Source organism: Chiloscyllium punctatum, chromosome 13, assembly GCF_047496795.1.
Source record: "Chiloscyllium punctatum isolate Juve2018m chromosome 13, sChiPun1.3, whole genome shotgun sequence".
In the NCBI taxonomy this organism is placed as follows: Eukaryota; Metazoa; Chordata; class Chondrichthyes; order Orectolobiformes; family Hemiscylliidae; genus Chiloscyllium; species Chiloscyllium punctatum.
The window spans coordinates 1,574,531-1,597,774 of record NC_092751.1 but is presented as its reverse complement, the minus strand read 5'-3'; the positions used below and the strand labels follow the sequence as shown (position 1 = coordinate 1,597,774).

At 46.6% G+C, this 23,244-nt stretch overlaps 5 non-coding genes across 5 annotated transcripts; all 5 read left to right on the top strand.

The window, feature by feature from the left end:
- Positions 1 to 1,864: 1,864 nt before the first annotated feature.
- On the top strand, positions 1,865 to 1,937 carry trnav-cac (transfer RNA valine (anticodon CAC)). Its single transcript has one exon. It is a non-coding gene; the product is annotated as a tRNA-Val (tRNA).
- Positions 1,938 to 4,995: 3,058 nt separating this feature from the next.
- trnav-cac (transfer RNA valine (anticodon CAC)) lies at positions 4,996 to 5,068 on the top strand. The gene has a single exon. It is a non-coding gene; the product is annotated as a tRNA-Val (tRNA).
- Positions 5,069 to 8,126: 3,058 nt separating this feature from the next.
- On the top strand, positions 8,127 to 8,199 carry trnav-cac (transfer RNA valine (anticodon CAC)). The gene has a single exon. It is a non-coding gene; the product is annotated as a tRNA-Val (tRNA).
- A 6,308-nt stretch (positions 8,200 to 14,507) lies between these two features.
- On the top strand, positions 14,508 to 14,580 carry trnav-cac (transfer RNA valine (anticodon CAC)). Its single transcript has one exon. It is a non-coding gene; the product is annotated as a tRNA-Val (tRNA).
- A 6,189-nt stretch (positions 14,581 to 20,769) lies between these two features.
- Positions 20,770 to 20,842, top strand: trnav-cac (transfer RNA valine (anticodon CAC)). The gene has a single exon. It is a non-coding gene; the product is annotated as a tRNA-Val (tRNA).
- The last annotated feature ends 2,402 nt before the right edge of the window (positions 20,843 to 23,244 follow it).

The following is a 23,244-nucleotide window of genomic DNA, read 5'->3' as shown; positions in this document are numbered from 1 at the left end:
ACAGGCACAGTGACTGAAATTACGCTGCACGGTATGATGTGGAACACGGCTTTGTGCATTTTCCCTGTAGTCCGGTGTGCTTCATGTTCCGTGTAAACGTGAAACTTGCCCTGTTTCAAGCAATGGGTGAAATCATTTAGCAAAGCAAGAATCGAAATTGCAGTAATGTCAAGCAGCTCGTGGTTATTTGACCAAATCATAACCGAACATATATTCTCACAGATACATTTGGAGCTGAAAGGAGTCTGAGAAGATAGACTCAGCTTACCATTGAGTTTTGTCTGGATTGATGGGCTCTCATTATCTGCTGCGAAATTGATATTGTAGACGGGCACATCCCAGCAGCTGTGCGAGTCGGAGAGGGATCATGGAACCATTTTCATGTGACTTGGCAACTGTTGTTATGCAGGAGAGCACAGTTGGAAACGCAAGAAAATGGTGCGCGTGGCCGGCTGGTAGTGTGGCCGAGCGGTCTAAGGCGCTGGATCCAGGTTCCAGTCTCGAAAGGGGCGTGGGTTCGGATCCCACCACTGCCATTTCTGCAGATCAACTCCAACGCTGCAGCTTGTTAAAATGCTGTTTCTGTCCCCACTGTATTGATGTTGAAAACAAAAGTAAAATGGCTTTGCTTCCCGGGGAATTAACTGTGGTGTGGGATAGTGCCGAATATTTCAAAGTGTCTCTGTCTGTCATGATCGTGTTCGCCTCCCGCGCAGAAAATCGCAAGCAGCTGTGCTGTTCCAGGCAAGTTGAGCTTGTACTGGAACCGAATGGAGACCGGTATTTCATCGCTGTTGTGAAACAAAGTCCCTGGGTGACTCGACTCGTCGTTATTTGGTTTTTCGGCCAATGGGAAAATCGTTCCAACGAATTTCGATGTGATATGTTGTTGAATTTCTCCCATTTGTGAGATTACTTTATAAATCATGCCCTCGGACTGTCTCACATTTAGCATTCATGCATCTCTGTGTCTGAAAATGCATTAGGTATGCCAGCTTTGTTTGTGTTCCGTGTTAAATGCTTTCTGTTTTGCGATTCGCTCAATACTTTACGAGTTAACAGCGTTTCTGAGGAAACTTCCAGCTGCAAAAGTCCTTAACTGAGGATCTGGGAAAATTTCACAGAATATGGTCAGTCGGAGCAAAAGTAAGGAAGTCGTTCCTTTCTGCAGTGTTTCGCAATACTACCTTTCCCGTGAGCATCGAACACAGTAAAGGATTGTGCCACAGACTGCGACGGCAAGCTCCGCTAAAAAGTAATCCTTTAAAGCAGGTGTAAGCAACACAACGTTTTTGGGGGACACCGCGTGGAAACAGATCCTTCGGTGTATCTCGTCCATGCTCAGCACATAGCCAAATATAAACAAGTCCGGTTCCCCAGTATTTGGCCCCAAACCCTCTCAACCCATCCTATCCAGAAACTCATGCAATTTTCTGAGCCTCCTCCGCTTCCTCTGGTAGCTCATTCGATACATGCACAACCTTCTGTGTGGGAAATGTGCCTCAGGTCCTTTGTCAATTTCAGCCCACTCACCTTAAACCTATGCTCTCGAGTTTTCAACTCACCCCAACTTGGGTAAAACACGTAAATACTCAGTTTCCAACCCTTCCATTAGATCATGTCGCAGTCGTTACGCTGCAGGGAAAGTCGTCCCAGCCTAGTCCACCTCGCCCTACGGTCCAAACATTGACCACATCCTTGTCTATGTTTTATCATCAATTTCACGTGTCTTTTTTTAAATGTTTTGAAGATGTCAATTACGCTGGACAACAACGAGCTATTGGAAACAGAAAGGTGAAACGAAGAATGGCTTCAACTTTCAGTGCTGGATGCCCCTGAGCTGCCGGACGGGCGGCTGCGGCTTGTTTCTGTAGTGTAGTGGTCATCACGTTCGCCTCACACGCGAAAGGTCCCCAGTTCGAAACTGGGCAGAAACTGCTTTGTTCTTCAACGGCAGCCTTTTACATGGGCAAGAACGGTGCTTTCTTGCTTGCTTTCCCATCTGCAAACCTGCCTTCGAAGTTGCTTGAACAAATCTGCTCGCGTAGTGAAATGTAATGCAATTCCATTTAATGACTGTGCAAAGAATTGTAAAGTTTTTATCCAAACTGGTTCTGATCATATGCAATTCTGTTTGAGAGTGTAGTTACCCCCTTCTGATTCTTCTACGAAAAGCAGTACCGCATTTGCATTCCTTGCGCAGGCGGCTCGGTTCAAAGACAGGGAAGAAGCTGATGCGCTGGTGTCACAGTGCACCACGGATTCCTGAACTTGTCTGTCTGTTAAATGTCCCCCAAAGGCGTCTCTGAAAGGCCTCGTTTGGAAGCTGTCTGTCGTTATTCAACGTACGAGAATTGGCACCAGAGGTCCTGAATCATGTTTTGGAGCAGTTCGCACTTGAGTGGCTGTTTCAATCAGCAACAGCAATGAAAGACATTACACTCTCAGAGGAAACTCTGGACCTGTGCTTTCATGGTGTCGCTAGTATTAAGGTGCGCCAGAGACCTAAGCCACGTTGGAACTGAAACGGAGGAATCGACAGAGAGGTTACAGAATGACATCGCATCCATTTGGTATTCTTGAAATCACTGAGGAGCAGGAAAATGTAAACGGGGAAGTCGAGTGGGGAAGTCAGGCAGTTGCAGCTCTGGAGAAACTCCTTCTTTGTGACTCACTCAGCAACCAGACACGTGAAGGTGACTCAGAGGCGTGAGAGCTCTTCACATCGAGAACAAAAAGCAATCAAGGGCAGTTAGCACCTCTTCCGGAGTGGGGGTGGGGTGAGGTAATTACCTTTTGACTTTGTTACTATGTTGAGAAACTGCCTTTTAGATTGAAGTGAACAGAAACTGCATTTCTAATAAGCACCATGGAATTGAGCAAAATTTATTGAGTCGCTTCTCGTCGATTCCCACACAGGTTTCCGACTCAGTTGGTATCCATGTGGCTGATGTCCAGGAGTGAACATCTCTGCAGCAAATTGCACGGTTAGGGTAAAAGGCAAGGAAAGTGGCATCTAGAACTGGCTCCGAGGTCAGAGCATCCTCACAATGTAATCTGTCGTTCTCGAATAGGAATGCGACCTCCGGTTTTAGGGTGGAGTACATTGTTTGGGACTCTTTTTCTGCAAAACAGGCACAGTGACTGAAATTACGCTGCACGGTATGATGTGGAACACGGCTTTGTGCATTTTCCCTGTAGTCCGGTGTGCTTCATGTTCCGTGTAAACGTGAAACTTGCCCTGTTTCAAGCAATGGGTGAAATCATTTAGCAAAGCAAGAATCGAAATTGCAGTAATGTCAAGCAGCTCGTGGTTATTTGACCAAATCATAACCGAACATATATTCTCACAGATACATTTGGAGCTGAAAGGAGTCTGAGAAGATAGACTCAGCTTACCATTGAGTTTTGTCTGGATTGATGGGCTCTCATTATCTGCTGCGAAATTGATATTGTAGACGGGCACATCCCAGCAGCTGTGCGAGTCGGAGAGGGATCATGGAACCATTTTCATGTGACTTGGCATCTGTTGTTATGCAGGAGAGCACAGTTGGAAACGCAAGAAAATGGTGCGCGCGGCCGGCTGGTAGTGTGGCCGAGCGGTCTAAGGCGCTGGATCCAGGTTCCAGTCTCGAAAGGGGCGTGGGTTCGGATCCCACCACTGCCATTTCTGCAGATCAACTCCAACGCTGCAGCTTGTTAAAATGCTGTTTCTGTCCCCACTGTATTGATGTTGAAAACAAAAGTAAAATGGCGTTGCTTCCCGGGGAATTAACTGTGGTGTGGGATAGTGCCGAATATTTCAAAGTGTCTCTGTCTGTCATGATCGTGTTCGCCTCCCGCGCAGAAAATCGCAAGCAGCTGTGCTGTTCCAGGCAAGTTGAGCTTGTACTGGAACCGAATGGAGACCGGTATTTCATCGCTGTTGTGAAACAAAGTCCCTGGGTGACTCGACTCGTCGTTATTTGGTTTTTCGGCCAATGGGAAAATCGTTCCAACGAATTTCGATGTGATATGTTGTTGAATTTCTCCCATTTGTGAGATTACTTTATAAATCATGCCCTCGGACTGTCTCACATTTAGCATTCATGCATCTCTGTGTCTGAAAATGCATTAGGTATGCCAGCTTTGTTTGTCTTCCGTGTTAAATGCTTTCTGTTTTGCGATTCGCTCAATACTTTACGAGTTAACAGCGTTTCTGAGGAAACTTCCAGCTGCAAAAGTCCTTAACTGAGGATCTGGGAAAATTTCACAGAGTATGGTCAGTCGGAGCAAAAGTAAGGAAGTCGTTCCTTTCTGCAGTGTTTCGCAATACTACCTTTCCCGTGAGCATCGAACACAGTAAAGGATTGTGCCACAGACTGCGACGGCAAGCTCCGCTAAAAAGTAATCCTTTAAAGCAGGTGTAAGCAACACAACGTTTTTGGGGGACACCGCGTGGAAACAGATCCTTCGGTGTATCTCGTCCATGCTCAGCACATAGCCAAATATAAACAAGTCCGTTTCCCCAGTATTTGGCCCCAAACCCTCTCAACCCATCCTATCCAGAAACTCATGCAATTTTCTGAGCCTCCTCCGCTTCCTCTGGTAGCTCATTCGATACACGCACAACATTCTGTGTGGGAAATGTGCCTCAGGTCCTTTGTCAATTTCAGCCCACTCACCTTAAACCTATGCTCTCGAGTTTTCAACTCACCCCAACTTGGGTAAAACACGTAAATACTCAGTTTCCAACCCTTCCATTAGATCATGTCGCAGTCGTTACGCTGCAGGGAAAGTCGTCCCAGCCTAGTCCACCTCGCCCTACGGTCCAAACATTGACCACATCCTTGTCTATGTTTTATCATCAATTTCACGTGTCTTTTTTTAAATGTTTTGAAGATGTCAATTACGCTGGACAACAACGAGCTATTGGAAACAGAAAGGTGAAACGAAGAATGGCTTCAACTTTCAGTGCTGGATGCCCCTGAGCTGCCGGACGGGCGGCTGCGGCTTGTTTCTGTAGTGTAGTGGTCATCACGTTCGCCTCACACGCGAACGGTCCCCAGTTCGAAACTGGGCAGAAACTGCTTTGTTCTTCAACGGCAGCCTTTTACATGGGCAAGAACGGTGCTTTCTTGCTTGCTTTCCCATCTGCAAACCTGCCTTCGAAGTTGCTTGAACAAATCTGCTCGCGTAGTGAAATGTAATGCAATTCCATTTAATGACTGTGCAAAGAAATGTAAAGTTTTTATCCAAACTGGTTCTGATCATATGCAATTCTGTTTGAGAGTGTAGTTACCCCCTTCTGATTCTTCTACGAAAAGCTGTACCGCATTTGCATTCCTTGCGCAGGCGGCTCGGTTCAAAGACAGGGAAGAAGCGGATGCGCTGGTGTCACAGTGCACCACGGATTCCTGAACTTGTCTGTCTGTTAAATGTCCCCCAAAGGCGTCTCTGAAAGGCCTCGTTTGGAAGCTGTCTGTCGTTATTCAACGTACGAGAATTGGCACCAGAGGTCCTGAATCATGTTTTGGAGCAGTTCGCACTTGAGTGGCTGTTTCAATCAGCAACAGCAATGAAAGACATTACACTCTCAGAGGAAACTCTGGACCTGTGCTTTCATGGTGTCGGTAGTATTAAGGTGCGCCAGAGACCTAAGCCACGTTGGAACTGAAACGGAGGAATCGACAGAGAGGTTACAGAATGACATCGCATCCATTTGGTATTCTTGAAATCACTGAGGAGCAGGAAAATGTAAACGGGGAAGTCGAGTGGGGAAGTCAGGCAGTTGCAGCTCTGGAGAAACTCCTTCTTTGTGACTCACTCAGCAACCAGACACGTGAAGGTGACTCAGAGGCGTGAGAGCTCTTCACATCGAGAACAAAAAGCAATCAAGGGCAGTTAGCACCTCTTCCGGAGTGGGGGTGGGGTGAGGTAATTACCTTTTGACTTTGTTACTATGTTGAGAAACTGCCTTTTAGATTGAAGTGAACAGAAACTGCATTTCTAATAAGCACCATGGAATTGAGCAAAATTTATTGAGTCGCTTCTCGTCGATTCCCACACAGGTTTCCAACTCAGTTGCTATCCATGTGGCTGATGTCCAGGAGTGAACATCTCTGCAGCAAATTGCACGGTTAGGGTAAAAGGCAAGGAAAGTGGCATCTAGAACTGGCTCCGAGGTCAGAGCATCCTCACAATGTAATCTGTCGTTCTCGAATAGGAATGCGACCTCCGGTTTTAGGGTGGGGAACATTGTTTGGGACTCTTTTTCTGCAAAACAGACACAGTGACTGAAATTACGCTGCACGGTATGATGTGGAACACGGCTTTGTGCATTTTCCCTGTAGTCCGGTGTGCTTCATGTTCCGTGTAAACGTGAAACTTGCCCTGTTTCAAGCAATGGGTGAAATCATTTAGCAAAGCAAGAATCGAAATTGCAGTAATGTCAAGCAGCTCGTGGTTATTTGACCAAATCATAACCGAACATATATTCTCACAGATACATTTGGAGCTGAAAGGAGTCTGAGAAGATAGACTCAGCTTACCATTGAGTTTTGTCTGGATTGATGGGCTCTCATTATCTGCTGCGAAATTGATATTGTAGACGGGCACATCCCAGCAGCTGTGCGAGTCGGAGAGGGATCATGGAACCATTTTCATGTGACTTGGCATCTGTTGTTATGCAGGAGAGCACAGTTGGAAACGCAAGAAAATGGTGCGCGCGGCCGGCTGGTAGTGTGGCCGAGCGGTCTAAGGCGCTGGATCCAGGTTCCAGTCTCGAAAGGGGCGTGGGTTCGGATCCCACCACTGCCATTTCTGCAGATCAACTCCAACGCTGCAGCTTGTTAAAATGCTGTTTCTGTCCCCACTGTATTGATGTTGAAAACAAAAGTAAAATGGCGTTGCTTCCCGGGGAATTAACTGTGGTGTGGGATAGTGCCGAATATTTCAAAGTGTCTCTGTCTGTCATGATCGTGTTCGCCTCCCGCGCAGAAAATCGCAAGCAGCTGTGCTGTTCCAGGCAAGTTGAGCTTGTACTGGAACCGAATGGAGACCGGTATTTCATCGCTGTTGTGAAACAAAGTCCCTGGGTGACTCGACTCGTCGTTATTTGGTTTTTCGGCCAATGGGAAAATCGTTCCAACGAATTTCGATGTGATATGTTGTTGAATTTCTCCCATTTGTGAGATTACTTTATAAATCATGCCCTCGGACTGTCTCACATTTAGCATTCATGCATCTCTGTGTCTGAAAATGCATTAGGTATGCCAGCTTTGTTTGTGTTCCGTGTTAAATGCTTTCTGTTTTGCGATTCGCTCAATACTTTACGAGTTAACAGCGTTTCTGAGGAAACTTCCAGCTGCAAAAGTCCTTAACTGAGGATCTGGGAAAATTTCACAGAATATGGTCAGTCGGAGCAAAAGTAAGGAAGTCGTTCCTTTCTGCAGTGTTTCGCAATACTACCTTTCCCGTGAGCATCGAACACAGTAAAGGATTGTGCCACAGACTGCGACGGCAAGCTCCGCTAAAAAGTAATCCTTTAAAGCAGGTGTAAGCAACACAACGTTTTTGGGGGACACCGCGTGGAAACAGATCCTTCGGTGTATCTCGTCCATGCTCAGCACATAGCCAAATATAAACAAGTCCGGTTCCCCAGTATTTGGCCCCAAACCCTCTCAACCCATCCTATCCAGAAACTCATGCAATTTTCTGAGTCTCCTCCACTTCCTCTGGTAGCTCATTCGATACACGCACAACCTTCTGTGTGGGAAATGTGCCTCAGGTCCTTTGTCAATTTCAGCCCACTCACCTTAAACCTATGCTCTCGAGTTTTCAACTCACCCCAACTTGGGTAAAACACGTAAATACTCAGTTTCCAACCCTTCCATTAGATCATGTCGCAGTCGTTACGCTGCAGGGAAAGTCGTCCCAGCCTAGTCCACCTCGCCCTACGGTCCAAACATTGACCACATCCTTGTCTATGTTTTATCATCAATTTCACGTGTCTTTTTTTTAATGTTTTGAAGATGTCAATTACGCTGGACAACAACGAGCTATTGGAAACAGAAAGGTGAAACGAAGAATGGTTTCAACTTTCAGTGCTGGATGCCCCTGAGCTGCCAGACGGGCGGCTGCAGCTTGTTTCTGTAGTGTAGTGGTCATCACGTTCGCCTCACACGCGAAAGGTCCCCAGTTCGAAACTGGGCAGAAACTGCTTTGTTCTTCAACGGCAGCCTTTTACATGGGCAAGAACGGTGCTTTCTTGCTTGCTTTCCCATCTGCAAACCTGCCTTCGAAGTTGCTTGAACTTGCTCGTCATCTCTGGGTTGTTGCCGGTGCCACGTGACAGAGAGGCAAAGAATAGGGAGAGAGTGCAGTTGAACACGTGGCTGCAAGGATGGTGTAGGAGGGAGGGCTTCAGATATTTGGACAATTGGACTGCATTCTGGGGAAGGTGGGACCTGTATAAACAGGACGGGTTGCACCTGAACCAGAAGGGCACCAATATCCTGGGGGGTAGGTTTGCTAGCACTCTTCGGGGGGGTTTAAACTAATTTGGCAGGGGGATGGGATCCGGACTTGTAGTCCAGCAAGTAAGCTAGCTGTGTGTCAGGATGTCCAAGACTGTAGGGAGGCTGTGGAGAAGGTAGCACTGACAGGGACTACTTACGGACACAGAGATGGGCTCAAGTGCGTATACTTCAATGCAAGGAGTATCAGAAATAAGGTGGGTGAACTTAAGGCATGGATCGGTACCTGGGACTACGATGTTGTAGCCATCACGGAAACATGGATAGATGAGGGACAGGAATGGCTGTTGGAGGTTCCTGGTTACAGATGTTTCAGTAAGATTAGGGAGGGTGGTAAAAAAGGAGGGGGGGTGGCATTGCTAATTAGAAATGGTATAACGGCTGCAGAAAGGAAGTTTGAGGGCGATCTGCCTCTGGAGGTAGTATGGGCTGAAGTCAGAAATAGGAAAGGTGCAGTCACCTTGTTGGGTGTTTATTATAGGCCCCCCAATAGCAGCAAAGATGTGGAGAAACAGATTGGGAAACAGATTTTGGAAAGGTGCAGAAGCCACAGGGTCGTAGTCATGGGCGACTTCAACTTCCCAAATATTGATTGGAAGCTCTTTAGATCAAGTAGATTGGATGGGGCGGTGTTTGTGCAGTGTGTCCAGGAAGCTTTTCTAACGCAGTATGTAGATTGTCCAACCAGAGGGGAGGCCATATTGGATTTGGTACTCGGTAACGAACCGGGACAAGTGGTGGGCTTGTTAGTGGGTGAACATTTTGGTGATGGCGACCACAATTCTGTCACTTTCACCTTGGTTATGGAGAGGGATAGGTGCACACAACAAGGAAGTTTTTACAATTGGGGGAAGGGAAATTACGATGCTGTAAGACAGGATTTGAGGAGCATACGTTGGGAGCATAGGCTGTCAGGGAAGGATGTGGTGGAAATGTGGGACTTTTTCAAGGAGCAGATACGACGTGTCCTTGATATGTATGTACCGATCAGGCAGGAAAGAAATGGTCGTGTGAGGGAGCCTTGGTTGACGAGGGAGGTTGAATGTCTAGTAAAGAGGAAGAAGGAGGCTTACATAAGGTTGAGGAAACAAGGTTCAGACAGAGCAGTGGAGGGATACAGGATAGCCAGAAGGGACCTGAAGAAAGGGATTAGGAGAGCTAAGAGAGGGCATGAAAAATCCCTGGCGGATAGGATCAAGGATAACCCCAAGGCATTCTATGCGTATGTGAGAAACCTGAGAATGACGAGAACGAGGGTAGGTCCGATCAAAGACAGTGGTGGGAGACTGTGTATTGAGTCGGAAGAGATAGGAGAGGTCTTGAACAAGTACTTCTCTTCAGTATTTACGAACGAGAGGGACTGTATTGTTGAAGAGGAGAGTGTGAAACGGACTGATAAGCTAGAAGAGATATCTGTTAGGAAGGAAGATGTGTTGGACATTTTGAACAACTTGAGGATAGACAAGTCCCCCGGGCCTGACGGGATATATCCTAGGATTATGTGGGAAGCAAGAGAGGAAATTGCAGTACCGTTGGCAATGATCTTCTCGTCTTCACTGGCAACGGGGGTGGTACCAGGGGACTGGAGAGTAGCGAATGTTGTGCCCCTGTTCAAAAAAGGGAATAGGGATAACCCCGGGAATTACAGGCCAGTTAGTCTTACTTCTGTGGTAGGCAAAGTAATGGAAAGGGTACTGAGGGATAGGATTTACGAGTATCTGGAACGGCACTGCTTGATTAGGGACAGCCAGCACGGATTTGTGAAGGGTAGGTCTTGCCTTACAAGTCTTATTGAATTCTTCGAGGAGGTGACCAAGCATGTGGATGAGGGTAGAGCAGTGGATGTAGTGTACATGGATTTTAGTAAGGCATTTGATAAGGTTCCCCATGGTAGGCTTATGCGGAAAGTCAGGAGGCATGGGATAGAGGGAAATTTGGCCAATTGGATAGAAAACTGGATAACCGGTCGAAGTCAGAGAGTGGTGGTAGATGGTAAATATTCAGCATGGAGTCCAGTTACAAGTGGAGTTCCGCAGGGATCAGTTCTGGGCCCTCTGCTGTTTGTAATTTTTATTAATGACTTAGATGAGGGAGTCGAAGGGTGGGTCAGTAAATTTGCAGATGATACAAAGATAGGTGGAGTTGTGGACAGTGAGGAGGGCTGTTGTCGGCTGCAGAGGGACTTAGATATGATGCAGAGCTGGGCTGAGGAGTGGCAGATGGAGTTCAACCCTGCCAAGTGTGAAGTTGTCCATTTTGGAAGAACAAATAAGAATGCGGAATACAGGGTTAATGGTAGGGTTCTTGGTCAGGTGGAGGAACAGAGGGATCTTGGGGTCTATGTACATAGATCTTTGAAGGTTGCCACTCAGGTGGATAGAGTTTGTAAGAAGGCCTATGGAGTATTATCGTTCATTAGCAGAGGGATTGAATTCAAGAGTCGTGAGGTGATGTTGCAGCTGTACAGGACTTTGGTTAGGCCACATTTGGAGTACTGTGTGCAGTTCTGGTCGCCTCACTTTAGGAAAGATGTGGAAGCTTTGGAGAGGGTGCAGAGAAGATTTACCAGGATGTTGCCTGGAATGGAGAGTAGGTCATACGAGGATAGGTTGAGAGTTCTCGGCCTTTTCTCGTTGGAACGGCGAAGGATGAGGGGTGACTTGATAGAGGTTTATAAGATGATCAGAGGAATAGATAGAGTAGACAGTCAGAAACTTTTTCCCCGGGTACAACAGAGTGTTACAAGGGGACATAAATTTAAGGTGAAGGGTGGAAGGTATAGGGGAGATGTCAGGGGTGGGTTCTTCACCCAGAGAGTGGTGGGGGCATGGAATGCGCTGCCCGTGGGAGTGGTAGAGTCAGATTCATTGGCGACCTTTAAGCGGCATTTGGATAGGTACATGGATGGGTGCTTAATCTAGGATAGAAGTTCGGCACAACATCGTGGGCCGAAGGGCCTGTTCTGTGCTGTATTGTTCTATGTTCTATGTTCTATGTTCTATGTTCTATGTTCTATGTTCTATGTTCTAAATCTGCTCGCGTAGTGAAATGTAATGCAATTCCATTTAATGACTGTGCAAAGAATTGTAAAGTTTTTATCCAAACTGGTTCTGATCATATGCAATTCTGTTTGAGAGTGTAGTTACCCCCTTCTGATTCTTCTACGAAAAGCAGTACCGCATTTGCATTCCTTGCGCAGGCGGCTCGGTTCAAAGACAGGGAAGAAGCTGATGCGCTGGTGTCACAGTGCACCACGGATTCCTGAACTTGTCTGTCTGTTAAATGTCCCCCAAAGGCGTCTCTGAAAGGCCTCGTTTGGAAGCTGTCTGTCGTTATTCAACGTACGAGAATTGGCACCAGAGGTCCTGAATCATGTTTTGGAGCAGTTCGCACTTGAGTGGCTGTTTCAATCAGCAACAGCAATGAAAGACATTACACTCTCAGAGGAAACTCTGGACCTGTGCTTTCATGGTGTCGCTAGTATTAAGGTGCGCCAGAGACCTAAGCCACGTTGGAACTGAAACGGAGGAATCGACAGAGAGGTTACAGAATGACATCGCATCCATTTGGTATTCTTGAAATCACTGAGGAGCAGGAAAATGTAAACGGGGAAGTCGAGTGGGGAAGTCAGGCAGTTGCAGCTCTGGAGAAACTCCTTCTTTGTGACTCACTCAGCAACCAGACACGTGAAGGTGACTCAGAGGCGTGAGAGCTCTTCACATCGAGAACAAAAAGCAATCAAGGGCAGTTAGCACCTCTTCCGGAGTGGGGGTGGGGTGAGGTAATTACCTTTTGACTTTGTTACTATGTTGAGAAACTGCCTTTTAGATTGAAGTGAACAGAAACTGCATTTCTAATAAGCACCATGGAATTGAGCAAAATTTATTGAGTCGCTTCTCGTCGATTCCCACACAGGTTTCCGACTCAGTTGGTATCCATGTGGCTGATGTCCAGGAGTGAACATCTCTGCAGCAAATTGCACGGTTAGGGTAAAAGGCAAGGAAAGTGGCATCTAGAACTGGCTCCGAGGTCAGAGCATCCTCACAATGTAATCTGTCGTTCTCGAATAGGAATGCGACCTCCGGTTTTAGGGTGGAGTACATTGTTTGGGACTCTTTTTCTGCAAAACAGGCACAGTGACTGAAATTACGCTGCACGGTATGATGTGGAACACGGCTTTGTGCATTTTCCCTGTAGTCCGGTGTGCTTCATGTTCCGTGTAAACGTGAAACTTGCCCTGTTTCAAGCAATGGGTGAAATCATTTAGCAAAGCAAGAATCGAAATTGCAGTAATGTCAAGCAGCTCGTGGTTATTTGACCAAATCATAACCGAACATATATTCTCACAGATACATTTGGAGCTGAAAGGAGTCTGAGAAGATAGACTCAGCTTACCATTGAGTTTTGTCTGGATTGATGGGCTCTCATTATCTGCTGCGAAATTGATATTGTAGACGGGCACATCCCAGCAGCTGTGCGAGTCGGAGAGGGATCATGGAACCATTTTCATGTGACTTGGCATCTGTTGTTATGCAGGAGAGCACAGTTGGAAACGCAAGAAAATGGTGCGCGCGGCCGGCTGGTAGTGTGGCCGAGCGGTCTAAGGCGCTGGATCCAGGTTCCAGTCTCGAAAGGGGCGTGGGTTCGGATCCCACCACTGCCATTTCTGCAGATCAACTCCAACGCTGCAGCTTGTTAAAATGCTGTTTCTGTCCCCACTGTATTGATGTTGAAAACAAAAGTAAAATGGCTTTGCTTCCCGGGGAATTAACTGTGGTGTGGGATAGTGCCGAATATTTCAAAGTGTCTCTGTCTGTCATGATCGTGTTCGCCTCCCGCGCAGAAAATCGCAAGCAGCTGTGCTGTTCCAGGCAAGTTGAGCTTGTACTGGAACCGAATGGAGACCGGTATTTCATCGCTGTTGTGAAACAAAGTCCTGGGGTGACTCGACTCGTCGTTATTTGGTTTTTCGGCCAATGGGAAAATCGTTCCAACGAATTTCGATGTGATATGTTGTTGAATTTCTCCCATTTGTGAGATTACTTTATAAATCATGCCCTCGGACTGTCTCACATTTAGCATTCATGCATCTCTGTGTCTGAAAATGCATTAGGTATGCCAGCTTTGTTTGTGTTCCGTGTTAAATGCTTTCTGTTTTGCGATTCGCTCAATACTTTACGAGTTAACAGCGTTTCTGAGGAAACTTCCAGCTGCAAAAGTCCTTAACTGAGGATCTGGGAAAATTTCACAGAGTATGGTCAGTCGGAGCAAAAGTAAGGAAGTCGTTCCTTTCTGCAGTGTTTCGCAATACTACCTTTCCCGTGAGCATCGAACACAGTAAAGGATTGTGCCACAGACTGCGACGGCAAGCTCCGCTAAAAAGTAATCCTTTAAAGCAGGTGTAAGCAACACAACGTTTTTGGGGGACACCGCGTGGAAACAGATCCTTCGGTGTATCTCGTCCATGCTCAGCACATAGCCAAATATAAACAAGTCCGTTTCCCCAGTATTTGGCCCCAAACCCTCTCAACCCATCCTATCCAGAAACTCATGCAATTTTCTGAGCCTCCTCCGCTTCCTCTGGTAGCTCATTCGATACACGCACAACATTCTGTGTGGGAAATGTGCCTCAGGTCCTTTGTCAATTTCAGCCCACTCACCTTAAACCTATGCTCTCGAGTTTTCAACTCACCCCAACTTGGGTAAAACACGTAAATACTCAGTTTCCAACCCTTCCATTAGATCATGTCGCAGTCGTTACGCTGCAGGGAAAGTCGTCCCAGCCTAGTCCACCTCGCCCTACGGTCCAAACATTGACCACATCCTTGTCTATGTTTTATCATCAATTTCACGTGTCTTTTTTAAAATGTTTTGAAGATGTCAATTACGCTGGACAACAACGAGCTATTGGAAACAGAAAGGTGAAACGAAGAATGGCTTCAACTTTCAGTGCTGGATGCCCCTGAGCTGCCGGGCGGGCGGCTGCGGCTTGTTTCTGTAGTGTAGTGGTCATCACGTTCGCCTCACACGCGAAAGGTCCCCAGTTCGAAACTGGGCAGAAACTGCTTTGTTCTTCAACGGCAGCCTTTTACATGGGCAAGAACGGTGCTTTCTTGCTTGCTTTCCCATCTGCAAACCTGCCTTCGAAGTTGCTTGAACAAATCTGCTCGCGTAGTGAAATGTAATGCAATTCCATTTAATGACTGTGCAAAGAAATGTAAAGTTTTTATCCAAACTGGTTCTGATCATATGCAATTCTGTTTGAGAGTGTAGTTACCCCCTTCTGATTCTTCTACGAAAAGCAGTACCGCATTTGCATTCCTTGCGCAGGCGGCTCGGTTCAAAGACAGGGAAGAAGCTGATGCGCTGGTGTCACAGTGCACCACGGATTCCTGAACTTGTCTGTCTGTTAAATGTCCCCCAAAGGCGTCTCTGAAAGGCCTCGTTTGGAAGCTGTCTGTCGTTATTCAACGTACGAGAATTGGCACCAGAGGTCCTGAATCATGTTTTGGAGCAGTTCGCACTTGAGTGGCTGTTTCAATCAGCAACAGCAATGAAAGACATTACACTCTCAGAGGAAACTCTGGACCTGTGCTTTCATGGTGTCGGTAGTATTAAGGTGCGCCAGAGACCTAAGCCACGTTGGAACTGAAACGGAGGAATCGACAGAGAGGTTACAGAATGACATCGCATCCATTTGGTATTCTTGAAATCACTGAGGAGCAGGAAAATGTAAACGGGGAAGTCGAGTGGGGAAGTCAGGCAGTTGCAGCTCTGGAGAAACTCCTTCTTTGTGACTCACTCAGCAACCAGACACGTGAAGGTGACTCAGAGGCGTGAGAGCTCTTCACATCGAGAACAAAAAGCAATCAAGGGCAGTTAGCACCTCTTCCGGAGTGGGGGTGGGGTGAGGTAATTACCTTTTGACTTTGTTACTATGTTGAGAAACTGCCTTTTAGATTGAAGTGAACAGAAACTGCATTTCTAATAAGCACCATGGAATTGAGCAAAATTTATTGAGTCGCTTCTCGTCGATTCCCACACAGGTTTCCGACTCAGTTGGTATCCATGTGGCTGATGTCCAGGAGTGAACATCTCTGCAGCAAATTGCACGGTTAGGGTAAAAGGCAAGGAAAGTGGCATCTAGAACTGGCTCCGAGGTCAGAGCATCCTCACAATGTAATCTGTCGTTCTCGAATAGGAATGCGACCTCCGGTTTTAGGGTGGAGTACATTGTTTGGGACTCTTTTTCTGCAAAACAGGCACAGTGACTGAAATTACGCTGCACGGTATGATGTGGAACACGGCTTTGTGCATTTTCCCTGTAGTCCGGTGTGCTTCATGTTCCGTGTAAACGTGAAACTTGCCCTGTTTCAAGCAATGGGTGAAATCATTTAGCAAAGCAAGAATCGAAATTGCAGTAATGTCAAGCAGCTCGTGGTTATTTGACCAAATCATAACCGAACATATATTCTCACAGATACATTTGGAGCTGAAAGGAGTCTGAGAAGATAGACTCAGCTTACCATTGAGTTTTGTCTGGATTGATGGGCTCTCATTATCTGCTGCGAAATTGATATTGTAGACGGGCACATCCCAGCAGCTGTGCGAGTCGGAGAGGGATCATGGAACCATTTTCATGTGACTTGGCATCTGTTGTTATGCAGGAGAGCACAGTTGGAAACGCAAGAAAATGGTGCGCGCGGCCGGCTGGTAGTGTGGCCGAGCGGTCTAAGGCGCTGGATCCAGGTTCCAGTCTCGAAAGGGGCGTGGGTTCGGATCCCACCACTGCCATTTCTGCAGATCAACTCCAACGCTGCAGCTTGTTAAAATGCTGTTTCTGTCCCCACTGTATTGATGTTGAAAACAAAAGTAAAATGGCTTTGCTTCCCGGGGAATTAACTGTGGTGTGGGATAGTGCCGAATATTTCAAAGTGTCTCTGTCTGTCATGATCGTGTTCGCCTCCCGCGCAGAAAATCGCAAGCAGCTGTGCTGTTCCAGGCAAGTTGAGCTTGTACTGGAACCGAATGGAGACCGGTATTTCATCGCTGTTGTGAAACAAAGTCCCTGGGTGACTCGACTCGTCGTTATTTGGTTTTTCGGCCAATGGGAAAATCGTTCCAACGAATTTCGATGTGATATGTTGTTGAATTTCTCCCATTTGTGAGATTACTTTATAAATCATGCCCTCGGACTGTCTCACATTTAGCATTCATGCATCTCTGTGTCTGAAAATGCATTAGGTATGCCAGCTTTGTTTGTGTTCCGTGTTAAATGCTTTCTGTTTTGCGATTCGCTCAATACTTTACGAGTTAACAGCGTTTCTGAGGAAACTTCCAGCTGCAAAAGTCCTTAACTGAGGATCTGGGAAAATTTCACAGAGTATGGTCAGTCGGAGCAAAAGTAAGGAAGTCGTTCCTTTCTGCAGTGTTTCGCAATACTACCTTTCCCGTGAGCATCGAACACAGTAAAGGATTGTGCCACAGACTGCGACGGCAAGCTCCGCTAAAAAGTAATCCTTTAAAGCAGGTGTAAGCAACACAACGTTTTTGGGGGACACCGCGTGGAAACAGATCCTTCGGTGTATCTCGTCCATGCTCAGCACATAGCCAAATATAAACAAGTCCGTTTCCCCAGTATTTGGCCCCAAACCCTCTCAACCCATCCTATCCAGAAACTCATGCAATTTTCTGAGCCTCCTCCGCTTCCTCTGGTAGCTCATTCGATACACGCACAACATTCTGTGTGGGAAATGTGCCTCAGGTCCTTTGTCAATTTCAGCCCACTCACCTTAAACCTATGCTCTCGAGTTTTCAACTCACCCCAACTTGGGTAAAACACGTAAATACTCAGTTTCCAACCCTTCCATTAGATCATGTCGCAGTCGTTACGCTGCAGGGAAAGTCGTCCCAGCCTAGTCCACCTCGCCCTACGGTCCAAACATTGACCACATCCTTGTCTATGTTTTATCATCAATTTCACGTGTCTTTTTTTAAATGTTTTGAAGATGTCAATTACGCTGGACAACAACGAGCTATTGGAAACAGAAAGGTGAAACGAAGAATGGCTTCAACTTTCAGTGCTGGATGCCCCTGAGCTGCCGGACGGGCGGCTGCGGCTTGTTTCTGTAGTGTAGTGGTCATCACGTTCGCATCACACGCGAACGGTCCCCAGTTCGAAACTGGGCAGAAACTGCTTTGTTCTTCAACGGCAGCCTTTTACATGGGCAAGAACGGTGCTTTCTTGCTTGCTTTCCCATCTGCAAACCTGCCTTCGAAGTTGCTTGAACAAATCTGCTCGCGTAGTGAAATGTAATGCAATTCCATTTAATGACTGTGCAAAGAAATGTAAAGTTTTTATCCAAACTGGTTCTGATCATATGCAATTCTGTTTGAGAGTGTAGTTACCCCCTTCTGATTCTTCTACGAAAAGCTGTACCGCATTTGCATTCCTTGCGCAGGCGGCTCGGTTCAAAGACAGGGAAGAAGCGGATGCGCTGGTGTCACAGTGCACCACGGATTCCTGAACTTGTCTGTCTGTTAAATGTCCCCCAAAGGCGTCTCTGAAAGGCCTCGTTTGGAAGCTGTCTGTCGTTATTCAACGTACGAGAATTGGCACCAGAGGTCCTGAATCATGTTTTGGAGCAGTTCGCACTTGAGTGGCTGTTTCAATCAGCAACAGCAATGAAAGACATTACACTCTCAGAGGAAACTCTGGACCTGTGCTTTCATGGTGTCGGTAGTATTAAGGTGCGCCAGAGACCTAAGCCACGTTGGAACTGAAACGGAGGAATCGACAGAGAGGTTACAGAATGACATCGCATCCATTTGGTATTCTTGAAATCACTGAGGAGCAGGAAAATGTAAACGGGGAAGTCGAGTGGGGAAGTCAGGCAGTTGCAGCTCTGGAGAAACTCCTTCTTTGTGACTCACTCAGCAACCAGACACGTGAAGGTGACTCAGAGGCGTGAGAGCTCTTCACATCGAGAACAAAAAGCAATCAAGGGCAGTTAGCACCTCTTCCGGAGTGGGGGTGGGGTGAGGTAATTACCTTTTGACTTTGTTACTATGTTGAGAAACTGCCTTTTAGATTGAAGTGAACAGAAACTGCATTTCTAATAAGCACCATGGAATTGAGCAAAATTTATTGAGTCGCTTCTCGTCGATTCCCACACAGGTTTCCAACTCAGTTGCTATCCATGTGGCTGATGTCCAGGAGTGAACATCTCTGCAGCAAATTGCACGGTTAGGGTAAAAGGCAAGGAAAGTGGCATCTAGAACTGGCTCCGAGGTCAGAGCATCCTCACAATGTAATCTGTCGTTCTCGAATAGGAATGCGACCTCCGGTTTTAGGGTGGGGAACATTGTTTGGGACTCTTTTTCTGCAAAACAGACACAGTGACTGAAATTACGCTGCACGGTATGATGTGGAACACGGCTTTGTGCATTTTCCCTGTAGTCCGGTGTGCTTCATGTTCCGTGTAAACGTGAAACTTGCCCTGTTTCAAGCAATGGGTGAAATCATTTAGCAAAGCAAGAATCGAAATTGCAGTAATGTCAAGCAGCTCGTGGTTATTTGACCAAATCATAACCGAACATATATTCTCACAGATACATTTGGAGCTGAAAGGAGTCTGAGAAGATAGACTCAGCTTACCATTGAGTTTTGTCTGGATTGATGGGCTCTCATTATCTGCTGCGAAATTGATATTGTAGACGGGCACATCCCAGCAGCTGTGCGAGTCGGAGAGGGATCATGGAACCATTTTCATGTGACTTGGCATCTGTTGTTATGCAGGAGAGCACAGTTGGAAACGCAAGAAAATGGTGCGCGCGGCCGGCTGGTAGTGTGGCCGAGCGGTCTAAGGCGCTGGATCCAGGTTCCAGTCTCGAAAGGGGCGTGGGTTCGGATCCCACCACTGCCATTTCTGCAGATCAACTCCAACGCTGCAGCTTGTTAAAATGCTGTTTCTGTCCCCACTGTATTGATGTTGAAAACAAAAGTAAAATGGCGTTGCTTCCCGGGGAATTAACTGTGGTGTGGGATAGTGCCGAATATTTCAAAGTGTCTCTGTCTGTCATGATCGTGTTCGCCTCCCGCGCAGAAAATCGCAAGCAGCTGTGCTGTTCCAGGCAAGTTGAGCTTGTACTGGAACCGAATGGAGACCGGTATTTCATCGCTGTTGTGAAACAAAGTCCCTGGGTGACTCGACTCGTCGTTATTTGGTTTTTCGGCCAATGGGAAAATCGTTCCAACGAATTTCGATGTGATATGTTGTTGAATTTCTCCCATTTGTGAGATTACTTTATAAATCATGCCCTCGGACTGTCTCACATTTAGCATTCATGCATCTCTGTGTCTGAAAATGCATTAGGTATGCCAGCTTTGTTTGTGTTCCGTGTTAAATGCTTTCTGTTTTGCGATTCGCTCAATACTTTACGAGTTAACAGCGTTTCTGAGGAAACTTCCAGCTGCAAAAGTCCTTAACTGAGGATCTGGGAAAATTTCACAGAGTATGGTCAGTCGGAGCAAAAGTAAGGAAGTCGTTCCTTTCTGCAGTGTTTCGCAATACTACCTTTCCCGTGAGCATCGAACACAGTAAAGGATTGTGCCACAGACTGCGACGGCAAGCTCCGCTAAAAAGTAATCCTTTAAAGCAGGTGTAAGCAACACAACGTTTTTGGGGGACACCGCGTGGAAACAGATCCTTCGGTGTATCTCGTCCATGCTCAGCACATAGCCAAATATAAACAAGTCCGGTTCCCCAGTATTTGGCCCCAAACCCTCTCAACCCATCCTATCCAGAAACTCATGCAATTTTCTGAGTCTCCTCCACTTCCTCTGGTAGCTCAGTCGATACACGCACAACCTTCTGTGTGGGAAATGTGCCTCAGGTCCTTTGTCAATTTCAGCCCACTCACCTTAAACCTATGCTCTCGAGTTTTCAACTCACCCCAACTTGGGTAAAACACGTAAATACTCAGTTTCCAACCCTTCCATTAGATCATGTCGCAGTCGTTACGCTGCAGGGAAAGTCGTCCCAGCCTAGTCCACCTCGCCCTACGGTCCAAACATTGACCACATCCTTGTCTATGTTTTATCATCAATTTCACGTGTCTTTTTTTTAATGTTTTGAAGATGTCAATTACGCTGGACAACAACGAGCTATTGGAAACAGAAAGGTGAAACGAAGAATGGTTTCAACTTTCAGTGCTGGATGCCCCTGAGCTGCCAGACGGGCGGCTGCAGCTTGTTTCTGTAGTGTAGTGGTCATCACGTTCGCCTCACACGCGAAAGGTCCCCAGTTCGAAACTGGGCAGAAACTGCTTTGTTCTTCAACGGCAGCCTTTTACATGGGCAAGAACGGTGCTTTCTTGCTTGCTTTCCCATCTGCAAACCTGCCTTCGAAGTTGCTTGAACAAATCTGCTCGCGTAGTGAAATGTAATGCAATTCCATTTAATGACTGTGCAAAGAATTGTAAAGTTTTTATCCAAACTGGTTCTGATCATATGCAATTCTGTTTGAGAGTGTAGTTACCCCCTTCTGATTCTTCTACGAAAAGCAGTACCGCATTTGCATTCCTTGCGCAGGCGGCTCGGTTCAAAGACAGGTAAGAAGCTGATGCGCTGGTGTCACAGTGCACCACGGATTCCTGAACTTGTCTGTCTGTTAAATGTCCCCCAAAGGCGTCTCTGAAAGGCCTCGTTTGGAAGCTGTCTGTCGTTATTCAACGTACGAGAATTGGCACCAGAGGTCCTGAATCATGTTTTGGAGCAGTTCGCACTTGAGTGGCTGTTTCAATCAGCAACAGCAATGAAAGACATTACACTCTCAGAGGAAACTCTGGACCTGTGCTTTCATGGTGTCGGTAGTATTAAGGTGCGCCAGAGACCTAAGCCACGTTGGAACTGAAACGGAGGAATCGACAGAGAGGTTACAGAATGACATCGCATCCATTTGGTATTCTTGAAATCACTGAGGAGCAGGAAAATGTAAACGGGGAAGTCGAGTGGGGAAGTCAGGCAGTTGCAGCTCTGGAGAAACTCCTTCTTTGTGACTCACTCAGCAACCAGACACGTGAAGGTGACTCAGAGGCGTGAGAGCTCTTCACATCGAGAACAAAAAGCAATCAAGGGCAGTTAGCACCTCTTCCGGAGTGGGGGTGGGGTGAGGTAATTACCTTTTGACTTTGTTACTATGTTGAGAAACTGCCTTTTAGATTGAAGTGAACAGAAACTGCATTTCTAATAAGCACCATGGAATTGAGCAAAATTTATTGAGTCGCTTCTCGTCGATTCCCACACAGGTTTCCGACTCAGTTGGTATCCATGTGGCTGATGTCCAGGAGTGAACATCTCTGCAGCAAATTGCACGGTTATGGTAAAAGGCAAGGAAAGTGGCATCTAGAACTGGCTCCGAGGTCAGAGCATCCTCACAATGTAATCTGTCGTTCTCGAATAGGAATGCGACCTCCGGTTTTAGGGTGGAGTACATTGTTTGGGACTCTTTTTCTGCAAAACAGGCACAGTGACTGAAATTACGCTGCACGGTATGATGTGGAACACGGCTTTGTGCATTTTCCCTGTAGTCCGGTGTGCTTCATGTTCCGTGTAAACGTGAAACTTGCCCTGTTTCAAGCAATGGGTGAAATCATTTAGCAAAGCAAGAATCGAAATTGCAGTAATGTCAAGCAGCTCGTGGTTATTTGACCAAATCATAACCGAACATATATTCTCACAGATACATTTGGAGCTGAAAGGAGTCTGAGAAGATAGACTCAGCTTACCATTGAGTTTTGTCTGGATTGATGGGCTCTCATTATCTGCTGCGAAATTGATATTGTAGACGGGCACATCCCAGCAGCTGTGCGAGTCGGAGAGGGATCATGGAACCATTTTCATGTGACTTGGCATCTGTTGTTATGCAGGAGAGCACAGTTGGAAACGCAAGAAAATGGTGCGCGCGGCCGGCTGGTAGTGTGGCCGAGCGGTCTAAGGCGCTGGATCCAGGTTCCAGTCTCGAAAGGGGCGTGGGTTCGGATCCCACCACTGCCATTTCTGCAGATCAACTCCAACGCTGCAGCTTGTTAAAATGCTGTTTCTGTCCCCACTGTATTGATGTTGAAAACAAAAGTAAAATGGCTTTGCTTCCCGGGGAATTAACTGTGGTGTGGGATAGTGCCGAATATTTCAAAGTGTCTCTGTCTGTCATGATCGTGTTCGCCTCCCGCGCAGAAAATCGCAAGCAGCTGTGCTGTTCCAGGCAAGTTGAGCTTGTACTGGAACCGAATGGAGACCGGTATTTCATCGCTGTTGTGAAACAAAGTCCCTGGGTGACTCGACTCGTCGTTATTTGGTTTTTCGGCCAATGGGAAAATCGTTCCAACGAATTTCGATGTGATATGTTGTTGAATTTCTCCCATTTGTGAGATTACTTTATAAATCATGCCCTCGGACTGTCTCACATTTAGCATTCATGCATCTCTGTGTCTGAAAATGCATTAGGTATGCCAGCTTTGTTTGTGTTCCGTGTTAAATGCTTTCTGTTTTGCGATTCGCTCAATACTTTACGAGTTAACAGCGTTTCTGAGGAAACTTCCAGCTGCAAAAGTCCTTAACTGAGGATCTGGGAAAATTTCACAGAGTATGGTCAGTCGGAGCAAAAGTAAGGAAGTCGTTCCTTTCTGCAGTGTTTCGCAATACTACCTTTCCCGTGAGCATCGAACA